This window comes from Orcinus orca, chromosome X, assembly GCF_937001465.1.
Source record: "Orcinus orca chromosome X, mOrcOrc1.1, whole genome shotgun sequence".
NCBI classification, from domain to species: domain Eukaryota; kingdom Metazoa; phylum Chordata; class Mammalia; order Artiodactyla; family Delphinidae; genus Orcinus; species Orcinus orca.
In genome coordinates, this window is record NC_064580.1 from 111,165,317 (window position 1) to 111,189,040 (window position 23,724).

Here is a 23,724-nt window from a genome sequence, read left to right on the forward strand (position 1 = left end):
TAGAAAAAGCAACCGGAAAAAATATGCTTTTTACATATAAGCTAGCAATTGCTTCTAAGTGATGACAATGGCAAGCAAGGGCCTTTCAAAAAATAAAACTAGTGACAAAACAAGCACCACCAAAATGCCATCTGCCTCACCAGGTTTATGTGAGGAACAAATAAGAATGAACATTATCAGGCTATATATTTGGTGAAGTATGATACAAATACAGGGTTCTGTTATACAGAATAAGATCTACATACAAGTTAGTGCCTACTATGAACCAGGTAGCATTTTAATTTCATTCAGTCATCAGAGTCACCCTAAGAGATGGCTACAGTTATCATTTGTATTAAAAACAAGGATATCTAGGTTCAGAGAGGACAAGCAGCTTGCTCAATGTCACACATCTACTAAGTGTCAGAATTGTCTGGCATATAGATTTGATGATGAAAATATTACTGGGTATGTGTGTCACAACCAGGTGGAAAGAAAAATGCGGACAAGGTAGAGAATGATGCTCAAATTCCTTCTTTTTTCTTGCTCTTCCAAAAATTAGGTCTGCTTCCCAATCTGCTAAGCCCACCCCCCTTCTAGCATCTATCTGGTCAGCCTGTGCCCACCTCAAATGCAAAACAACCCGTCAAATTCCTGCCTTCTCTCAGCACCCACAAACCACTAACCTCACTTTCACTTTGCGAAGACTTGACCATTTTCCTCTAGCTGAGGTTATCTGTTGCTGTAACCTTGATTTCCACAAAGAAACAGACAAAAAAAAAAAAAAAGAGTAACCTGCTAATTCCTGCTTTACGATTTTGAGCAGTCTATTCCTCTTCCTCATCTATAATTTAAGCTTTTCCTCTTTCAGTTCAACCCTTTATCTGCCTCACAAGTACGTCAAAATGCATCTCTTTCGAGAAGCATCTCAGATAAACCCACATGAATTCTGATCATTCTTCTTGTTCTCCCTTCAGGATCAAGGTTTTACAATGCTATTTTGATCTCACTACAATTAGTTTAGAGTTGTTCTCATGTTGTTTTGTTTCTGTCTGTTGAGTGTCCCTTAACTAGATGGTGCAGCAGCTCCCACATAGAGATAAGGATCACACATAATGAAAATGGCATTGAACTTGACATCTAGACTACAATCTGAAAACTCGGTGCGCTGCTAACAAATCATGGGACATTTTGCACCTTAATTTGCCCTTCTGTTAAATAAAGCATTATATGTTCTCTAAGGTCTTCAAGGCAGCTTACAGCTTAAGAATTCTATCGGGTTTTCTAACTGCTCCGTGATGCTCTTCCCACCAAGGTACCCACACTATTGTTTCTTTCCTAGTAGGTATTCCCTCACACTCTAGATCCTGGTGAGATACACAGATCTCCTTCTATTAACTATGACTGGGACTGGTAATACTTTCTGAAAATGCAAAAGAAAAGTCAAGATCATTAGGAAGTATATTGAGGCCTGAGGCATTTAGTATATAACTATTATAAGTACTATGAAATGTTTTCAGACAACATCCAGAGAATAGCTTAAACACTATTCAACATTTATTGAATACCTACATGGCCAAGTTCAGATCTACTATAGCACTGGACGAAACATGGTACCTGACCTCAGAGAACATATATACTTACAGAAAAGGGTGGAGACAATTATATTCCAATAAACTAAGCCATACATTTTGCCTGGTGGTGTTCAGTGCAATGTAGAAAAATTCACGAAGCAGGGAGTGCTGGTTTTGGAGGGGCTACAATTTTAAACATACGTTCAGGAAAAGGTGCACTGAGCAAATGAGATTTGAGCAAAGACGTGGAGGTGAGAAATAGTCTTGTGGATATCTGGAGGAAGAGTTTCCAGGCAGAGAAGAAAGCAAATGCGAAGTCCCTGAAGAGCATGCCTGACATGTTTGAGAAATAGTAAATGACAAGACAAGACGACAGGAATGGAGTGATTAAGAAGGAGATTGGGAGAGGAGGTCAGAGAGGTCACTGGGGCTTGAACATGAAGAGACTTGTAAGGCCATCTAGGGATTTTTCAAGGTTTGCTCTGAAATGAAGGTCATGAGAGGGTGTTCAACATTGGAAAGTCATAATCCAACTGAGGTTTAAGTAGTTACTCTGGTTGCTGTGTTGAGCACAACTGGTGGGAGTGGGGAGCAAGGCTGAAAGTAGAGAGTTATTTGAAGGCTAGTACGATAATTAAGAAGAGAGACAATAGTGATCTGGACCACTTCAGTAGAGGTGTAGGTGATGAGGAGTATTCAAATTCTGGGTATATTCTGAAGGTAGAGCCAAGAGGATTTTCTAATGGTTTGAGATGTCAGTTGGAGGTCTCATGTCTATTCACACATCTGGAAAACCCAGGAGGAGAACAATACTAGAATTATAGTAATACTAGAATAAGGATCATAGCTCACACATAGCATTTACTACCTACCAGGGACTATTCTAAGTGCTATATGTGCATAAATTCATTGAATCCTTGTAACAACCATATGAGATAAGTACTACTTTAGCCCCAATTTTACAGATAAGGAAATTGAGGCATAAACGATCTCCATAAGGTCACACAGCTAGTATATGGTACAGACAGAATTCGAATCCAAGCAGTCTGGTTTCAGAGTCCACGCTCTTCAACTCTACGATAAGAGCTAGAGGCCAGAGGAGTGAATGGTTTCCCAGCATGAGCCTAAGAAGGGATTCTGACCGACCTTGTCATGCCTGGGAAACTGGTGGACTACTTACTTGAGGGCCTGAGAAACTTTCTAGGAGAGACTTTTTCCTAAGGGAAGAAGTAGCCAGACACAACCAACTTAGCAGAGAAGCAAAGAGTAGATGAATCTGAGTACAGCAGGTGTATTTCTCGAGCCAGTCTATATTTCATTCATGTTTGAGATTTATGGAGAACAAGTCAAAACTGAAATCTTTTGCCAAGATCTCTGTACGATGCTGGGGCATCAGCACCGGTACCAAGGTATGCCTGTAACATAGTGGAGCACAGAGGGGAGCGGGAGGATAGGTTTCACCTTGCCAATGAAACACAATGCATCAGACGTCTTGGGTGTTCTGGTTTATCCGTTGTGACAGAAGACAGTGCTACCTGGCAGACATAGCAATACCTGGCAGAGGGGACAGTGCTTTATAGACATGAGGATACACGATGCATATTTAGTGATAATTGGTGGTAGGCGGCAATGAGCAATGGCGAATTTATTCAAGACTACAGATAAAAACCCTGGGGAACTCCCAACAATATCTTAGGTGTGACTTTGGATGGGATATGGAGATTCTATGTCATTGACTTGCCAAGAATTCGTGAAATCTGTGCTATTTTTGATGCAACTCAAATGTACCCATAGTCTATTGTTAGAAATAAAAATCAACAAAATGATTAAAATGTTCATAGAGAACAATGCTTACCAACCAGGGTGTATCAATATCATCTGGATGAGCTGAACTGTATATTTTCAAAACATCAAGTCTAAGGACCACCCATGAATATTCTTATTGAATAGGTATGTTCTAGCAAACTGTATTTTGAGAAACTCCTGCTATGGTTCTGTGAAATGTCTCTAGATAAAAACCAGTGATATAGAACAGGTGTTATCAACCACTTTTTGGAAAGGACTAGATAGTAAATATTTGGCTTTGTGGGCCACAATCTCTGTTGCAATTGCTCAACTACACTGTTGTAGTGGGGAAGCAGCCAAAGCCGATACATAAACGAAAGAATGACTGTATTCCAATAAAACTTTATTTACAAAAACAGGTGCCCACCCCATGGGCCGTAGTTTGTTTGCTGAGCTCTGCAATAGATGAATGATGATTAAATTAGTGGCAGGTCCTGCATGCCAAATTGACCAATGCTGCTTAGATACAATAGACAATTAGAATTCACTGGAAGTCTTGGGCAGAGGAAAGTGACCGCACGAAGATAGCCCGAATGACATTGTTGATATTTTTTCTTGATCATGAGTCTGAAAGGAAAGACTCACATATTCCCAGAAGTTTAGAACGAAGCTTCCTGGCCACATTCCAAATGTGAAACTCTAGGAAAATAGCTTTGGGACCAATAAACTTGTAGTGAACCAAGTTGTAGTGAACACAGTGTGCCAAGACAGGAGGCCCGCAGATAATACAAACTGGTTCAAGAAGAGTTTCAATAATTCAGCAAGTGTCATCTCTCCAATGGGTTATAAAGGGAAATGTGGGCTGTCTTGGAGGTCCCTTAACTTTGAGGATGATGTTAGGAAGGGCAAGCAGGTCTACTCCCAAGACATCTTTTGCTTTGGGGTCCCAGTTTTTGTAATGCTAGACTGGATGAAACCCAAGTGGGACTTCTTTTCAGGCTCTTATACAGGAATTCTGATATGGATTGAAAAGCTTCGCTACTGACAGAGTCTGGCTAAATTTTCAGTTCTGAAACAATGATAAAATCCTCTAAGGCCCATTCCAGCTCTAAAATTCTATGATTCCATTATTCATTCTCCTTTCACATCCATCTTAAGGGACCTCTTCATATATCAACAGAAAGCCATCAAGCTGCAGTACAATTGGGAAGCATAACTGAGGAAATGGCTCTCTGCAAACTCCTCTTTTCCTTGAGAAGAAAGAGCCAGGTGCATGGCTAGGCCTTCACTGGGCTGCTTCATTGTTGTTTTGGGGTTTTTCTCCCCCCTTCACATAAGCGCTTAAAGAATGTAAGGGATTACATAAAGTTAAGATCCAAATTTATTATTAAGTCGATGACTGGGGCCCATATCGGAGGTCTGTGAGCTACTCACCTCTGGGGAAAACACCCCCCTTTGCATAATAAACCCCGCATCTCCCAATCCTATTTCCGAATGTGTCCCCTTGCTAATTGAAATAATCACAAATGCATCGTTTCTGACTATCATCTCCCGGTTCAGGCTGATGAACAACTGTCAGTGGTTGGGGGAAGGGGCAACAAGCACTTTAATGACTTTCTTCAAAAGGAAACTTTGTTTGAAGAGTAATTGCGTTTCTCTCCCCTCCCAGCTACTACTTTTCTTCTTTTAAATCGTAATGTCTCATCTGGATGAGCACCTTATCACTAGCCAACAGGGGAAGGCGGTGTTTGTATTTGTATTTGCATTTATATGGTATTTTCATACAGTTTATGTCACACTGCTGACAGGGCACTGAATCACAGGCCTGTAGCACCCTCTCTACATGCATCAGGGGAGCAGTCATCTCCCACATGCTCTACAGCAGCACGCTAATTAATCTTTCTAAATTTTAATTCATAAGGAAGATGCTATGGCCAGGGAAGCATGGAAGAGCGTGTACGTTTAGTTGTCTGTTTCGCCCAACATTCAGGAAGTCAGAAATACTAGCAGAGCGTCACACAAGGAACCACGTTTCCTTACAATCTGTCCTTTGCTGACATGGTTACTGGCTGAATCCCAGGCTGGATGGGTTATTGAAGCTTTTATATTACTTTAGACATTTGCCTTTTAGAAGTTGGTAGCAGAGGAGGGGGGAAGCATATGGATCTGGGATACAATTACTATAGACTCATCCAAAGAATTGAGTTTGGGTATCACATCTGTTCCTCTTTAGAAACGGCTCTCATTCAACAGATATTCATGCCCGTTTTTAAAAAAACAGGTTTAAGGCTCTGTGTCATCAGTAAGATGCTAATGGTAATGGAAGGTCATTGTGGAATTAGTTCTATGGAAAGTTGGGTCCATCTAAGAACTTTGAGGTGGGCATTAATAACTTGTTGCTCCACAGACATAGAGAATGGACTTGAGGACACAGGGAGGGGGAAGGGTAAACTGGGACGAAGTGAGAGAGTAACATTGACATATATACACTACCAAATGTAAAATAGTTAGCTAGTGGGAAGCAGCCGCATAGCACAGGGAGATCAGCTCGGTGCTTTGTGTCCACCTAGAGGGGTGGGATGGGGGGTTGGGAGGGAGACGCAAGAGGGAGGGGATATGGGGATATATGTATACGTATAGCTGATTCACTTTGTTATAAAGCAGAAACTAACACACCATTGTAAAGCAATTATACTCCAATAAAGATGTTTAAAAAAATAAAAATAAATAAATAACTTGTTGCTCAAGACAGAGGTACTTACAGTATGAGATCAACTTCCCTAATCTCGGAGAGCTGCATTCTGTCACAGACTATCCCAAGTGCCCTGCCAGGGGTTAAACACTGAGATGGCTTGCCCAGGCAAACTGTGATGCAACGTTTACTATGTACTTACATAGGCTAAATGGTCAGCAAGCCTGAAACACAAGAAATATGAACATACAGAAGCCCCATTCCCCACAACGTTGACTCGCTCCTGGCTTTCATAGGAGAGGTAGCCTGGGAATTCTTTTGAAATTGCCAACAAGATACAGCCTTGCAGTAATTAAGGAACAACTGAACTTGATCTTTATGGCAGGTCCCATAGGTTTTCACTATCCAGAAAGGACAGAATGTTACAGCATTTAGTGAAATGGAGAATTAGTTGCACATGGTGTAAACATAAAGCCCACTTGTGACCTCCATTACTCCCTCCACTGCCTTGCTGCAGATGTCCTGCCTAGAGGTTCTATTAAGGGTGCTGGAGCTAAACACAGCCTAGGTCTGGATCCTGTGGGGTGAGGCCAAGAAACTCCTCTGGCTGGTACACTTGTAACTCTCGGGACCAGGGCATAGATAAAAATGATCTGTAGAACCTGCAGATGTCATTTAAATTAGGGTCCATGATAGGAAAACAAATGGTTGGGTGAGATGATGGGGGCTTGCGTGGTATTCTGAATTCCTCAGTCTTTACTTTTAGCCAATTAAAATTAATTCCTTCGGCCTCACAGCCCGGAAATCCCAGGTTCCCAGACATGTCAAGTTGTGGTTCAATTTCAAGACAGAGGCAATTCCTCAAGAAACCCCAGCCCGACACAATCAAATAAGCCTTGTCAAAGTCCACCAGATCACAAACCCCGCACTTAATCACATCAGCTTCTTTAGTTCAAACTAGACAGACTCCCATCAGGGGATGCGAGCCCCCAGTCAGTGCAGCCCGTTACTCAACCATCTGAGCTGCAGCCCTCCAGATCCCAGCCCCTCCTCATGACCAGCCGAAGACCGGAATGCTCCTGCAACCACAGCACCGCGTCAGGAACCCGGACCAGACAGTCAATGAGATCGAGAAAGCCGGAGAGGCCACAAGTCAAAGCAAAGGTAAATTTTGTGACAGGGGAAGGGGAGCTCAGAGAAAGGTATGGCTCAGTGAGACCCCTTTAAAAACCATCTTCCAGAGTCGCACGCTAATTAGCACATTGGCAAACTTAACCTCAATAGCACTGGTCCTTCACATCTCCAACATCTGCCACTCCCTCAAATCATTTGGTTTAGTGAACCAAGGCCTTCCTCTGCGACGGCATTATGTTACACAGCGGCTTATTATAACTCCAATTCAAATTGACAACTCAAGAGTCTTTTACCATAGCTTGCTAAAATACAGAGGTAAAGAAGTTGAGGTCATGTTCAACACAGTGGTGTGACAGTATGTGCATGATGGGTTCTGGCAGTAAACAAGTGTTTAAACCCTGTCTCTTGAACAATTCTCCTATATCTCTGAGCCTGTTTCTCCATGTGCAAAATGGAGATAATAATAGAAAGCAATTTATGTAAACTGCTTTCAAATTTATCTTGAAATAGTAAATGGGACATACATTTTAGGTAGGTAGATGACAGCGAGAACACAGCACAGTGCTTGGTACACAGAATGCATTCAACAAATGCTAGTTTTCCTTTTCTGCTGTATCAAATAACCATCCCTAGGTAGAACCTAACAAAAAGGGGGACGAGATAAGAACATGGATGGTTCCAAACCATTTGGTTTTTTTTTTTTTTGAAAATCACTCAAATCTCACATCCTATTAATATTGGATAAACAATGATATCTCCTCTTAGAAGGTACGGAAGTATTATACTTGTGAATCCGTAGTATATCTGTTCATCGTCTGTCTCTCCTAAAACTCTATACATTACGTGAGAGCAGGCACTTCGTCTTGTTCACTTCTGTGTCCCCTATTCCTAGAGCAGAGAGTGAAAGTCCAAAAATGCCCAATGTGTTTAGTAAATTATAAATCCAGTTGCTGTCATCCCTCTCTTTACACAAAACCTATCTTCATGAAAACCTGCGTGTAAATTAAAATATGTATTAAATGTTTCTTAATATGTTGGAAACTCCCTATGGTAAAGCCTTTCCATTTATCCAATATTGACTGTGCACCTGTGACATGCCAGGCGCTGTGCTAGGCATAGGAAGTAGTAGTGAAAAAAGACATGTATTCCTTGCCCTCATGGAGTTTAAAATGTAGTGGAAAATCTACACTCTAAAAAATAATCCTGAGTAGTATGAGTATCTATTTGGAATATTTTAATCACTGTATATTATGTTTACTTTAAATAAAGCCAATCCACATTAAAATGATCACAACCAATGATGGATAATGCCTGCCTTTGACATCTGGGTCTCAGTTAACTAGTCCTGATTCATTCAGTCCAACGTCCAGTATGTTTGAAAGAGCCTTCCTGACGCATGTAGACTCTCACTGCCCCTTTATACCTGGGAATCCCTGTGCTGCATTATTCACTCCCTGTGTTTTCTCCAGTCTCACAAAGAGATGTAGTCCTCCATTCAACGCACACAGCTCCACCCGTGCCTGTATTAGTTTCATATTACTGCAGCAACAAGTTATCAATATTACAAACTTAGTGGCTTAAACAATACAAAATTATTATCTTACTATTCTGGAGGCCAGAAGTCCAACACTGGTCTCTCCAGGCTAAAATCAAAGCGTTAGCAGGGCCATATTCCACTGTAAAGGCTCCAGAGGAAAATCCATTTCCTTGTCTTTTCCAGCTTCGGGAGGCCACCTGCATGCCTTGGTTCCTTCCTCCATTTTCCTGACCCCCTTCCTCCATTTTCAAAGCCAACATGGTAGCATCTTCACGTCTTTTTCTGATCCTAACATTCTTCCTTCCTCATCAGGTCTCCTCCCTCTCACTCTTTTAAGGCACCTTGTGATTATACTGGGCCCACTCAGATAACAGGATAATCTTCATCTCAGGCTCCTCCACTTAATCACACAGGGACAGTCTTTTTCACCAAGTAAGGTAACACATTCACAGGCTCCAGAGATTAGGATGTGGACCTCTTGTTTCTTACCTTTGATATTTGAATGTAAAAGTGCTCATATCAAAAAAAAAGTACTCATATCTTCACTCACTAAAAATAACCCTTCCTTGGGCCATTCTATCCCTTGAGTCCTATTTCTCATATACTTCAAATTACCAATCATCTTGGAAGAGAAAGCTATACTTGCTGTTTCTAATTCCTCAACCTCAATTCCCTTTTTTCTTCTCCCTAGTTCTCATGCTACTTCTTTTTCATTTCTTCTTCAGCTTTTCATTGATGCTTATCTTCTACAAACATGAGCAGAGACCCAGGCTGAGTCCTAGGTTCTCTCCTCTTCTCTCTATATATTGATACTTATTCCCAGACAGGCTATATTATATACCAAGGCTTCACCTAGCCACCTTGATTCACGCACTAAGCAAATATTAATTGAATACCTACTCTGTGCTACTTACTTTTGTTGACATTAGATGGAGATAGTCTCGAAGTGTTCACTTCAGCTCTAATATGTTATGAATCAACTCACTTCTCTCCATCCACACTGTCACTGCCATCACTTGGTCTATGAAAACATCCTTCCGTCTAGTTTCCCACCATTTTCCTTTGCCCTAATCAAGTCCATTCGGTATCCATCACCCAAAGTGACTTTTCCAAAATGAAATGATGATTCAACTTTCCAGCTATACAATGGAATATTACTCAGCCATAAAAAGAAATGAAACTGAGTTATTTGTAATGAGGTGGATGGACCTAGAGTCTGTCATACAGAGTGAAGTAAGTCAGAAAGAGAAAGACAAATACCGTATGCTAACACATATATATGGAATCTAAGAAAAAAAATGTCATGAAGAACCTAGGGGTAAGACGGGAATAAAGACACAGATCTACTAGAGAATGGACTTGAGGATATGGGGAGGGGGAGGGGGAAGGGGAAGCTGTGACAAAGCGAGAGAGTGGCATGGACATATATACACTACCAAACGTAAGGTAGATAGCTAGTGGGAAGCAGCCGCATAGTACAGGGAGATCAGCTCGGTGCTCTGTGACCACCTAGAGGGGTGGGATAGGGAGGCTGGGAGGGAGGGAGATGCAAGAGAGAAGAGATATGGGGACATATGTATAACTGATTCACTTTGTTATAAAGCAGAAACTAACACACCATTGTAACGCAATTATACTCCAATAAAGATGTTAAAAAAAAAAAACTTTTTAAAGGTTTCCCATCATCCTCAGGATAATCTTCAGACCCCTTAGTACGGCAAAAAAAAAAAAAAAAAAAAAAAAGCCTTTCATATTCTGGGCCCTGCGATTCTTTTCAGCTTATTTTATCACCTTTCTCTACCCTTGTAGTCTATGCTCCAACCTTGCCAAATTAATTTCTACTCTCTAAAAGAGCTCAAAGCCTTTGCACATTCTCTTCCCCTTAACTCCAACATACCTTTCTTCTCTCTCTGTCTCTCTCTCTCTCACAGACACACCTAGCTAACTCCTCTTGTCCTTTAGAGCTTCTCCTAGAGGTTACTTTGTTTAGAAGCCTTCCCTGAATACCCAAGTATAGGTTAGGTACCCCTCTTCTATGTTTTTCCTATTAACAGCAATAATAACACATGTTTAACATGAAAATGTGTGTATATTTTCTCTCTCCCTCCCTAGTTGCACGCTCCTTGAGAGCAGAGTGTGTGTTTTAACCATCATTATATGCCCAGCAGCTAGCACTATGCCTAGTAAAGTAGGGTGGATACTCAGTGAAGATCTGTTGAATGAATGAATGAGTGAATGAAATTATGACACAGAACAAAGACCTCACTAGAATGTCAGAATAGAACAAGAGAATATTTCCAACCGCCCCATCTCTTCTTCCTGCACCATTATGAGGTCATTTCTATCTTTGTCTCTCAGAGTCAACCCTAGGATTCAAGACAGACAGAGATTTCTATCAGTACTATGTCAAGTGGGAAATCCTATAGGAACCCACCTTGGCACACCTCATACCGCAAATCCCCAAATTTTCATTATCATTAGGTCATTACGTGTTGCTGAGACAGGAGTTCCAATTCCAATTTCAATTTTAATTGCACCAGGGTAGAGAATCTGTCAAATCATCTGTAGTTGTGGACACTGTCATGAGAATTGATTTACCCCAGGATCACAGCAGATAAAACAGAGCTCCTGTAGGATGAAACTTCAGCCACAACAATTTTACATGAGGCTATGGGGTAGCAAGTGCTAAATATTGAGACCTGGGAGGAGGACAGTGCTTAGGAAAGATAGCACCTACAGTAGCCAGGAGGATTCTGAAGGTATTAGGTTCTTGAGATGAGCCTGGGAAGTGAAATGCTGCTTCAAGGGAAAGAACTGAGCACCAAATCCAAATGCAGCTTTGGCCGTGGTTCGAAGAACCAAGAAATACTTTCAGGAGTCCAAAGGCGAGAGAGAAAAGGTGCTGATCAAAAATACTCTTTGGAGATTTCTAAAAATGCTATTTAATGGAGGGTGTATTTGAACAAAATAGAGTATTCTGAGTTCAATTTAGCCTTCAGAATTAAGCTTTCCACAACTCTAGAGATTAAATAATTATTTGAATCCAGATTTATTAAATAATACAAATTCAGCTCATTGGTAATGAAAATAATCATAAGTCACCCGAGGAAGTTGAGAGATCTGACCTTTTAATTAAAGGTCAGCAGTCTCTAGCAACAGTGTGCGAAAATCATAAAGGCAACATGACCTTTAAATATCTTCACGAAGGATGTAAATGGGATAACTTGTGTGTGTGTGTGCGTGTGTGTGTGTACATATAATGTACTATCCCGTTAAAGATGCACTGATCCCCCAAAATGTGAAAAATCAGCATGGTTCTCAATACTGTTAAAGTAAAAGAGGAAATTGAACACCTATTTTTTCTTAAGATTTTCTACAAAATGGCCTGTGCATAAAGGTCAGTTATTTATATCATCCTCGTAAACAGTAGGCAAATTTCCAACATAAACTATCCACCCAGTTTTAAATATATATGTTAAATAATGTTGCCCTTGTTTATTCCATGTGAATCAAGATGAAAATCAAGTGGCTATCTTATTTAGAATTCATGTGGGCACAAGGAGCAAAAAGACAAACCTGCCAAGTCAAAAAAGGGTTTTGGAATTTATTAGAAGAAAACAGGAGTATGTCAAAGACCCTAGGTTAGGGAGCATAGGTAGGTTTCATGAGCACCTAGAACCAGGAACCGCATAGCTGATCAGAACACAGATTCCTTTTATCTCTTATTCTTTGGAGACGAATGGTATCTTGTCTCTTTTAATCTCTCTCTCTCTCTCCCTACCTCTCTCTCTCTCTCTGTGTGTCTGAGTCAGCTCAGGCTGCTATTAGACTGGGCAGCTTAAGCAACACTTATTTCTCACAGTTCTGGAGGTAGTGAAGTCCAAGATCAAGGTACTGGCAGAAATGGTTCCTAGTGAGGGCCCTCTTCCTCACTTGCAGACGTCTGCCTTCTCACTGTGTCCTCACACAGTGGAGAGGGCAAGCGAGCTCTGGTCTTGTTCTCTTCTTATAAGGATACTAATCCCATCATAGGAGTCCACCCTCAGGACTTCACCTAAACTTAATTATCTCTCAAAGGTTCGACTTCCAAATTCCATAACATTGGAGATTAGGAGATCAACATATGAATTTGGGGGGCAACACAAACATTCAGTCCATAACACAAACTCTGTCTCTCTCCTTCTCTCCTATCTCCTTCTCTCCCTCTCTCTCTTCCTCCCGGCTTTCTCCCCTCCACGTGCACATAGCCAAAACAAGCCTACTCCAGCCTCAGCCTCATATGATGTCCCAGTTTGAGTGGTGTCCTAAAGAGATGAGTTAGAATCTTTGGTCCTGATTCCAACTTCCCAAGAAAGAAAAATCAATTTAACTTAATCAGCCTGTACTCTAGACACGTTAGTAGGTCTCATGTAGGGTGTCAGCCAGGCCATATACCATTCTTTGAAAACTGTTCTCCTGGAGATGGGCACCTGCAGCTTGGTTTCTATTATCCCTTGGACTCAGCTGGCTGGAAAAGATCTGGCCATCTGAGCCAAAGGACACACTGTAACATTTAAAGTTATAGTTACCATCTATAAGCATATTGCCTAGAAGGAAATAATCAATCTTTCCCAAAAATGACATTAACCTGTTAATCTGGAGTCATGATCATTTAATTACAAAGCATTCGTTTCATTCCAGGATACAACAAAATAGAATGCCAGTCACAGAGCTGAGAGAAAGCAAACTTTGCAAGACACTAATTCAAAACTCTATATCCGACTGAAGCAAGAGATGGTCGACCTTAACTATAAGAGGAAAAGCATCTGCATCACTTAGACAAAAACGGTAAGATTTTTTTCCATGTTGACTAGGAGAAGTGACACCTGCTACACTTGGTGATATTACACTTATCTAGCACCCTTCTCTGAAAGGTCAGAGGTGTGATTCAGGCATCATTTAACTAATCCTTAAAATAACTCTCCCTGAAAGAAAAGAAACAGCATCCACTTGCCTAACATTAAACATAGAAATCATACCTGGCGTGCTATTGAAATTCTACACAATAATCCAATTACTATCATCATACCAGTTTAAAGAACTCTGTTTTCTGGCGTGGTCAAGGGACATGTTTAATCTAAGATTCTACTTGATAATTACCATTCTGCCTGCGACAACTTTCAAGGCATGAGAAGAGAAAATATATTCTATACTGAAACAAAACTGAAGAGGGTTAGAACTTTCTTTTGATGATTCAGGAGGCACTTCATGAAGTCACAGGGTCTCAGGGCTCATGTTATGAGCATCAGTTTCCTTTGAATAGCAATGGGGGAAAGGGAGCAGTTCATGGAGAGCTATCGGTGATGGGAGGCCAGGCAAATCGGCTTTTACTTACACAATGAAATACAGCCATTGAAATATTATGTACGTATTTTTAACCTGTTTTGCAGGACGCTGCATTCTTTGGGATTCTGTTCCAAACTAGATAGTATACAGCAATTCGGAAATCCCCAGAGGTTAAAGAATCAAGGGCTATAAAGAAAAATGTGTGCCTTGTAAGCAGTGTTCCCAGCAGTTGTTTAAGTTGTGAGCAGACAGCCATGCCAAATCAGCAACAAACTATGAAGACTGAGCAAACGTATAGAGACATCACTGCTGTAATCCAATAAAACATGCAACAAAGTTGTCATTTAATGCACATTAAATGACCTACATAATTATTACTATGCTATGTGCAAACTCGTATGTTTTTTGAAACATATATGCATTGAATATTAACTCTGCAAATGCCACACTAAATGTTATGAGTACAAAGATAAATAAGATGCCATCCCAGTCCTCCAGGAGCGAAGTCCAGAGGGAGAAGACAAAGTGATAAAATGATTTAGAAGTACTGTGGTACAAATGCACCACGTGTTTTGAAAGCGCAATATGCTCTGGGGAATGAGGAGTCAATTCTCTCTGGAGGAAGTGATACACGACTTGATTCTTAATGCAGAAGGAGGAGTGCACCAGTAAACGGATGGGAGGGGAGTCAACAGACTCTACAAGGAAAGACAGTGGCAGCGAAAGCACTGTTGAATGGATGTGAGGAAAAGGCAAGCAGCTCATCACTGCTGGTGTATTAAGTGCGAAGTAGGAATAAGGCCTGAAAATTAGGAAGAGCCAGATGAAGAAAGCACGAACAAACAGAGCGAGGACAATGCCTTCATCAATTTTCTTTGTAATTTTAGTTCTTTAGCCTCATTGTGGACATTTTATACTGACCCCATTTAATCACCATCCTCGCTACACAAACTAAAGAAAACCCAAGTCTCAGATTTTAGCCCTTAACTTCTGAGCTTACCCTGCAACCAACTGGTCTTCCCTGCTTTGCTTCAGAACCAATTCTCCAATTCTCCGTGCTTCACCCACTAACAGACAAAGTGCCTGGCTTCTCTCATGCCCTAGGCCCAAACCTTAGGGGACCCAGTCAAATAACCTGGATGCAGGATGTCCCGAGGCACCTGGTACTCTGGACCATAAGATTTTGAATTGCTTTCTAGGCCTCGGGGATTGGAAATGAAGATGACCACAGTTGTGGAAGGAATTTTCCCCAACATCTAAGAATCCTAGGGCAGAGCAATGAGAGAGGATAAGGCCAGTGTTAGTAAAGTCATAAAATATAACAGTAATGATGACAGACAGCTTGGCATGATAATAGCATTTACTGAGCTCATGAAACACTCTGCTAGGGGATAGATAGATACCATCTGGCTTAATTTGATGATGCAGTTATTGTCTCCATTACACGGAAGATGAAACTAAGGCCCTGAGAGGTTATATAAGTCACTCAAGGTTTCACAATTAGTATACTCTGGCAACATTCAAATCCAGGACACTCTAACTTCAAAGGTGAAGCATTCTAAAACATAGCAGTCCAGCAAGTCGAGGGAAAAAGACAAGTGTAGGAACTGATTCATTCTTTAACCTGGGCCCCTACATATAAAGGAGCCACCTCCAGGGACAGCAAGAGAGGTGTTTAAATCTTTCGGGGACAAAGGAAAAAGAAAAGCCTCCCTAGCTCCCAAATACCCTTAATTCCTTACGTCCCTCCCACCCTTTAACTGTAACGAAGACAAAAGATTTGCTCTACTGCTAAAGACTTAAAATTTACGGTATTTGGAGACAGAAAGGGTTTGCATCCCAGCTCCCCTTCAAACTAGCTGTGAAACTGTAGGCAAACTTTCTGCGCCATGGTTTTATTATCTGTAAACTGGACGCTATAATAACCACCTCATCTTCCAGGTATATGGTGAGATTCAAATTACACCATGCAAGGAAAGCATCTATTACAATGAGTTTGGCTTAGAAGATCCTCAACAATTCGGAAAAATATATTCAGTCAGGTTCTCCCTCAGTCTCAAAACCCTCACTCCTTTGTCTTTCACACATGTGTTTCAACCAAACTCCAAAATTAAATTGTTTATAAAGGGGATTCAAACCTTATTTAGTCTTTTCCTACTCCTGGGGAACTAAGCATTGCTGGGGAAAGCTATGCATATCATGATGGGGTATTTTACATGAACCCCCGCTGTCCAAACCTGACTGCCTTTTCAGAGCCTATGAACAATGCTTTTATTTTCACCAGTCCAGCCTACTTGGAGAACTTTTCAATGTACCTAGACCAAAGATATTCCACGTTTCTCAACTCCCCCAAGCTTTAAACTTCCAACAGATGATCTCTTCCATCCACTTTTCTGAGGGGAAAAAACCATTTCATATGAATTCTTTCAGCTCTCAGTGATCCAACCACAAAAGTTGTGTATACTTTTATCTTAATTTCCTTTCATTCTTACTTGTTGTTTCAAAGGAAAAAGTGTCCACTTCTTTGGAGACTAATCTCTGAATCTATCCCTTTCAGCTCTCTGGCTTCCTCTAATACCTTAGTCTGTGAGTTCACCCCTTCCGCCTCTTTCATTTTCAGTCTTTTTTCTTTGCATGGATTCCTTCTCTTTGGCCTGCAAACCTATTCAAATCTTCCTTTAATTGGAATATTCCAGCATCCAGTAAAATGTCTAGGAAATAGACAATCAATGGATATATACTAAAGGAATCAAACCTCTTGTGAAAAATCCTTTCCATAAAAAAACTACCCTATAGCTCTCATTTTCTGCACTCCAAAACTTAGTTAAAAGAGTAGTTTATACCCATTTCTGCTTCCTTATTAGCCAATTCCAATTCACTACTCAAATTGCTCTAATCTGATTTCTGCCCTCACCTCTCCAGATACTGCTCTCACCAAATTACCAATAAATGATCTTTTTATCACTATGTCTAGTGCCATTCCCAGGTTCAATTCTATTCAACTTCAGACCATATCTGTCGGCTTTTTTTTTTTTCATCTTTATTGGAGTATAATTGCTTTACAATGGTGTGTTAGTTTCTGCTTTACAACAAAGTGAATCAGTTATACATATACATATGTTCCCATATCTCCTCCCTCTTGCATCTCCCTCCCACCCTCCCTATCCCACCCCTCTAGGTGGTCACAAAGCACCGAGCTGATCTCCCTGTGCTATGCAGCTGCTTCCCACTAGCTATCTATTTTACATTTGGTAGTGTATATAAGTCCATGCCACTCTCTCACTTCATCCCACCTTACCCTTCCCCCTCCCCGTGTCCTCAAGTCCATTCTCTAGTAGGTCTGTGTCTTCATTCCCGTATTACCCTAGGTTCTTCATGACATGTTTTTTCCTTAGATTCCATATATATGTGTTAGCATACGGTATTTGTCTTTCTCTTTCTGACTTACTTCACTCTGTGTGACAGACTCTAGGTCCATCCACCTCACTACAAATAACTCAATTTCAGTTCTTTTTATGGTTGAGTAATATTCCATTGTATATATGTGCCACATCTTCTTTATCCATTCATCCGATGATGGACACCCAGGTTGTTTCCATGTCCTGGCTACTGTAAACAGAGCTTCAATTAACATTTTGGTACGTGACTCTTTTTGAATTACGGTTTTCTCAGGGTATATATCCAGTAGTGGGATTGCTGGGTCATATGGTAGTTCAATTTGTAGTTTTTAAAGGAACCTCCATACTGTTCTCCATAGTGGCTGTACCAATTCACATTCCCACCAGCAGTGCAAAGGTGTTCTCTTTTCTGCACACCTTCTCCAGCACTTACTGTTTCTAGATTTCTTGAAGATAGCCATTCTGACTGGTGTGAGATGATATCTCATTGTACTTTGATTTGCATTTCTCTAATGCTTAATGATGTTGAGCATTCTTTCATGTGTTTCCTGACAATCTGTATATCTCCTTTGGAGAAATGTTTATTTAGGTCTTCTGCCCATTTTTGGATTGGGTTGTTTGTTTTTTTGTTATTGTGCTGCATGAGCTGCTTATAAATTTTGGAGATTAATCCTTTGTCAGTTGCTTCATTTGCAAATATTATCTCCCATTCTGAGGGTTGTCTTTTCAGCTTGTTTATGGTTTCCTTTGCTGTGCAAAAGCTTTGAAGTTTCATTAGGGCCCATTTGTTTATTTTTGTTTTTATTTCCATTTCTCTAGGAGGTGGGTCAAAAAGGATCTTGCTGTGATTTATGTCATAGAGTGTTCTGCCTATGTTTTCCTCTAAGAGTTTGATAGTTTCTGGCCTTACATTTAGGTCTTTAATCCATTTTGAGCTTATTTTTGTGTATGGTGTTAGGGAGTGTTCTAATCTCATACTTTTACATGTACCTGTCCAGTTTTCCCAGCACCACTTATTGAAGAGGCTGTCCTTTCTCCACTGTACATTCCTGCCTCCTTTATCAAAGATAAGGTGACCATATGTGCTTGGGTTTATCTCTGGGGTTTCTATCCTGTTCCCTTGATCTATCTTTCTGTTTTTCTACCAGTACCATACTGTCTTGATTACTGTAGCTTTGTAGTATACTCTGAAGTCAGGCAGCCTGATTCCTCCAGCTCTGTTTTTCGTTCTCAAGATTGTCTTGGCTATTCGGGGTCTTTTGTGTTTCCATACAAATTGTGAAATTTTTTGTTCTAGTTCTGTGAAAAATGCCAGTGGTAGTTTGATAGGGATTGCACTGGATCTGTAGATTGCTTTGGGTAGTAGAGTCATTTTCACAATGTTGATTCTTCCAATCCAAGAACATGGTATATCTCTCCATCTATTTGTATCATCTTTAATTTCTTTCATCAGTGTCTTATAAGTTTCTGCATACAGGTCTTTTGTCTCCTTAGGTAGGTTTATTCCTAGATATTTTTGTCTTTTTGTTGCAGTGGTAAATGGGAGTGTTTTCTTGATTTCACTTTCAGATTTTTCATCATTAGTGTATAGGAATGCCAGAGATTTCTTTGCATTAATTTTGTATCCTGCTACTTTACCAAATTCATTGATTAGCTCTAGTAGTTTTCTGGTAGCATCTTTAGGATTCTCTATGTATAGTAACATGTCATCTGCAAACAGTGACAGCTTTACTTCTTCTTTTCCGATTTAGATTCCTTGTATTTCCTTTTTTTCTCTGATTGCTGTGACTAAAACTTCCACAACTATGTTGAATAAGAGTGGGGAGAGTGGGCAACCTTGTCTTGTTCCTGATCTTAGTGGAAATGCTTTCAATTTTTCACCATCGAGGATGATATTGGCTGTGGGTTTGTCATATATGGCCTTTATTATGTTGAGGAAAGTTCCCTCTATGCCTACTTTCTGCAGGGTTTTTATCATAAATGGGTGTTGAATTTTGTCGAAAGCTTTCTCTGCATCTATTGAGATGATCATATGGTTTTTCTCCTTCAAATTGTTAATGTGGTGTATCATGTTGATTGATTTGCATATACTGAAGAATCCTTGCCTTCCTTGAATAAACCCCACCTGATCATGGTGTATGATCCTTTTAATGTGCTGTTGGATTCTGTTTGCTAGAATTTTGTTGAGGATTTTTGCATCTATGTTCATCAGTTATATTGGCCTGTAGTTTTCTTTCTTTGTGACATCCTTGTCTGGTTTTCATACCAGGGTGATGGTGGCCTCGTAGAATGAGTTTGGGAGTGTTTCTCCCTCTGCTGTATTTTGGAAGAGTTTGAGAAGGATAGGTGTTAGCTCTCCTCTAAATCTTTGATAGAATTCGCCTGTGAAGGTATCTGGTCCTGGGCTTTGGTTTGTTGGAAGATTTTTAATCACAGTTTCAATTTCAGTGCTTGTGATTGGTCTGTTCATATTTTCTATTTCTTCCTGATTCAGTCTTGGCAGGTTGTGCATTTCTAAGAATTTGTCCATTTCTTCCAGGTTGTCCATTTTATTGGCATAGAGTTGCTTGTAGTAATCTCTCATGATCTTTTGTATTTCTGCAGTGTCAGTTGTTACTTCTCCTTTTTCATTTCTAATTCTATTGATTTGAGTCTTCTCCCTTTTTTTCTTGATAAGTCTGGCTAATGGTTTATCGATTTTCTTTATCTTCTCAAAGAACCAGCTTTTAGTTTTATTGATCTTTGCTATCGTTTCCTTCATTTCTTTTTCATTTATTTCTGATCTGATTTTTATGATTTCTTTCCTCCTGCTAACTTTGGGGTTTTTTTGTTCTTCTTTCTCTAATTGCTTTAGGTGCAAGGTTAGGTTCTTTATTCGAGATGTTTCCTGTTTCTTAAGGTAGGATTGTATTGCTATAAACTTCCCCCTTAGAATTGCTTTTGCCGCATCCCATAGGTTTTGGGTCGTTGTGTCTCCATTGTCATTTGTTTCTAGGTATTTTTTTATTTCCTCTTTGATTTCTTCAGTGGTCACTTTGCTATTAAGTAGTGTATTGTTCAGCCTCCATGTGTTTGTATTTTTTACAGATCTTTTCCTATAATTGATATCTAGTCTCATGGCATTGTGGTCGGAAAAGATACTTGATACAATTTAAATTTTCTTAAATTTACCAAGGCTTCATTTGTGACCCAAGATATGATCTATCCTGGAGAATGATCCATGAGCATTTGAGGAAAATGTGTATTCTGTTGGTTCTGGATGGAATGTCCTATAAATATCAGTTAAGTCCATCTTGTTTAATGTATCATTTAAAGCTTGTGTTTCCTTATTTATTTTCATTTTGGATGATCTGTCCATTGGTGAAAGTGGGGTTTGAAAGTCCCCTACTATGAACGTGTTACTGTCGATTTCCCCTTTTATGGCTCTTAGTATTTGCCTTATGTATTGAGGTGCTCCTATGTTGGGTGCATAAATATTTACAATTGTTATATCTTCTTCTTGGATCGATCCCTTGATCATTATGTAGTGTCCTTCTTTGTCTCTTCTAATAGTCTTTATTTTAAAGTCTATTTTGTCTGATATGAGAATTGCTACTCCAGCTTTCTTTTGGTTTCCATTTGCATGGAATATCTTTTTCCATCCCCTTACTTTCAGTCTGTATGTGTCTCTAGGTCTGAAGTGGGTCTCTTGTAGACAGCATATATATGGGTCTTCTTTTTTTATCCATTGAGGCAGTCTGTGTCTTTTGGTGGGAGCATTTAGTCCATTTACATTTAAGGTAATTATTGATATGTATGTTACTATTCCCATTTTCTTAATTGGTTTGGGTTCGTTATTGTAGGTCTTTTCATTCTCTTGTGTTTCTTGTCTAGAGAAGTTCCTTTAGCATTTGTTATAAAGCTGGTTTGGTGGTGCTGAACTCTCTCAGCTTTTGCTTGTCTGTAAAGGTTTTAATTTCTCCATCAAACTGAATGAGATCCTTGCTGGGTAGAATAATCTTGGTTGTATGTTTTTCTCCTTCATCACTTTAAATATGTCCTACCTGTCCCTACTGGCTTGCAGAGTTTCTGCTGAAAGATCAGCTGTTAACCTTATGGAGATTCCCTTGTGTGTTATTTGTTGTTTTTTCCTTGCTGATTTTAGTATGTTTTCTTTGTATTCAATTTTTGACAGTTTGATTAATCGGTGTCTTGGGGTGTTTCTCCTTGGATTTATCCTGTATGGGACTCTCTGTGCTTCCTGGACTTGATTAACTATTTCCTTTCCCATATTAGGGAAGTTTTCAACTATAATCTCTTCAAATATTTTCTTCATCCCTTTCTTTTTCTCTTCTTCTTCTGGAACCCCTATAATTCGAATGTTGGTGTGTTTAATGTTGTCCCAGAGGTCTCTGAGACTATCCTCAGTTCTTTTCATTCTTTTTTCTTTATTCTGCTGTGCAGTAGTTATTTCTACTATTTTATCTTCCAGGTCACTTATCCGTTATTCTGCCTCAGTTATTCTGCTATTGATCCCATCTAGAGTATTTTTAATTTCATTTATTGTGTTGTTCATCATTGCTTGTTTCATATTTAGTTCTTCTAGGTCCTTGTTAAATGTTTCTTGCATTTTCTCTATTCTATTTCCAAGATTTTGGAGCATCTTTACTATCATTATTCTGAATTCTTTTTCAGGTAGACTGCCTATTTCCTCTTCATTTGTTAGGTCTGGTGGGTTTTTATCTTGCTCCTTCATCTGCCGTGTGGTTTTCTGTCTTCTCATTTTGCTTATCTTACTGTGTTTGGGGTCTCCTTTTTGCAGGCTGCAGGTTCGTAGTTCCCGTTTTTTTGTGTGTCTGTCCCCAGTGGCTAACGTAGGTTCAGTGGTTTGTGTAGGCTTCCTGGTGGAGGGGACTAGTGCCTGTGTTCTGGTGGATGAGCCTGGATCTTGTCTTTCTGGTGGGCAGGTCCATGTCTGGTGGTGTGTTTCGGGGTGTCTGTGGACTTATTATGATTTTAGGCAGCCTCTCTGCTAATGGGTGGGGTTGTGTTCCTGTCTTGCTAGTTGTTTGGCATACGGTGTCCAGCACTGTAGCTTGCTGGTCGTTGAGTGAAGGTGCGTGTTGGTGTTGAGATGGAGATCTCTGGGAGATTTTCACCATGTGATGTTACGTGGAGCTGGGAGGTCTTTTGTGGACCAGTGTCCTGAAGTTGGCTCTCTCACCTCAGCGGCACAGCACTGACTCCTGGCTGCAGCACCAAGAGCCTTTCATCCACATGGCTCAGAATAAAAGGGAGAAAAAGAATAGAAAAGAAAAGAAAAGAGAGAAAGGAAAGAAAGGAAAGAAAGAAAGAGGATAAAATAAAGTAAGATAAAATAAAGTTATTAAAATAGAAAATATTTATTAAGGAAAGAAATTTTTTAAAAGAAAAAAAAACGGACGGATAGAACCCTAGGACAAATGGTAAAAGCAAAGCTATACAGACAAAATCTCACACAGAAGCATACACATACACACTCACAAAAAGAGGAAAAGGGGAAAAAATCCTAAATTTTGCTCTCAAAGTCCACCTCCTCAATTTGGGATGATTCTTTGTCTATTCATGTATTCCACAGATGCAGGTACAGCAAGTTGATTGTGGAGCTTTAATCTGCTGCTCCTGAGGCTGCTGGGAGAGATTTCCCTTTCTCTTCTTAGTTCTCACAGCTCCCAGGGGCTCAGCTTTGGATTTGGCCCTGCCTCTGCGTTTAGGTCGCTGGAGGGTGTCTGTTCTTCGCTCAGACAGCACGGGGTTAAAGGAGCCGCTGATTCCGGGACTCTGGCTCACTCAGGCCGGGGGTGGGGGTGGGGGCGGGGCACGATGTGGGGCGGGCCTGCGGCGGCAGAGGCCAGCGTGATGCTGCACCAGCCTGAGGAGTGCCGTGCGTTCTCCCAGAGGAGTTGTCCCTGGATCCCGGGAGCCTTGCAGTGGCGGGCTGCACAGGCTCCCCGGAAGCGGGGTGTGGATAGTGACCTGTGCTCGCACACAGGCTTCTTGGTGGTGGCAGCAGCAGCCTTAGTGTCTCATGCCCGTCTCTGGGGTCCGCGCTTTTAGCCGCGGCTCGCGCCCGTCTCTGGAGCTCCTTTAAGCAGCACTCTTAATCCCCTCTCCTCGCGCACCAGGAAACAAAGAGGGAAGAAAAAGTCTCTTGCCTCTTCGGCAGGTCCAGACTTTCCCCCGGACTCCCTCCCGGCTAGCCATGGTGCACTAACCCGCTGCAGGCTTTGTTCACAAGCTCTTCTTAAGTAGTCATATATTTTGCATTTTTTCCTTTGAACT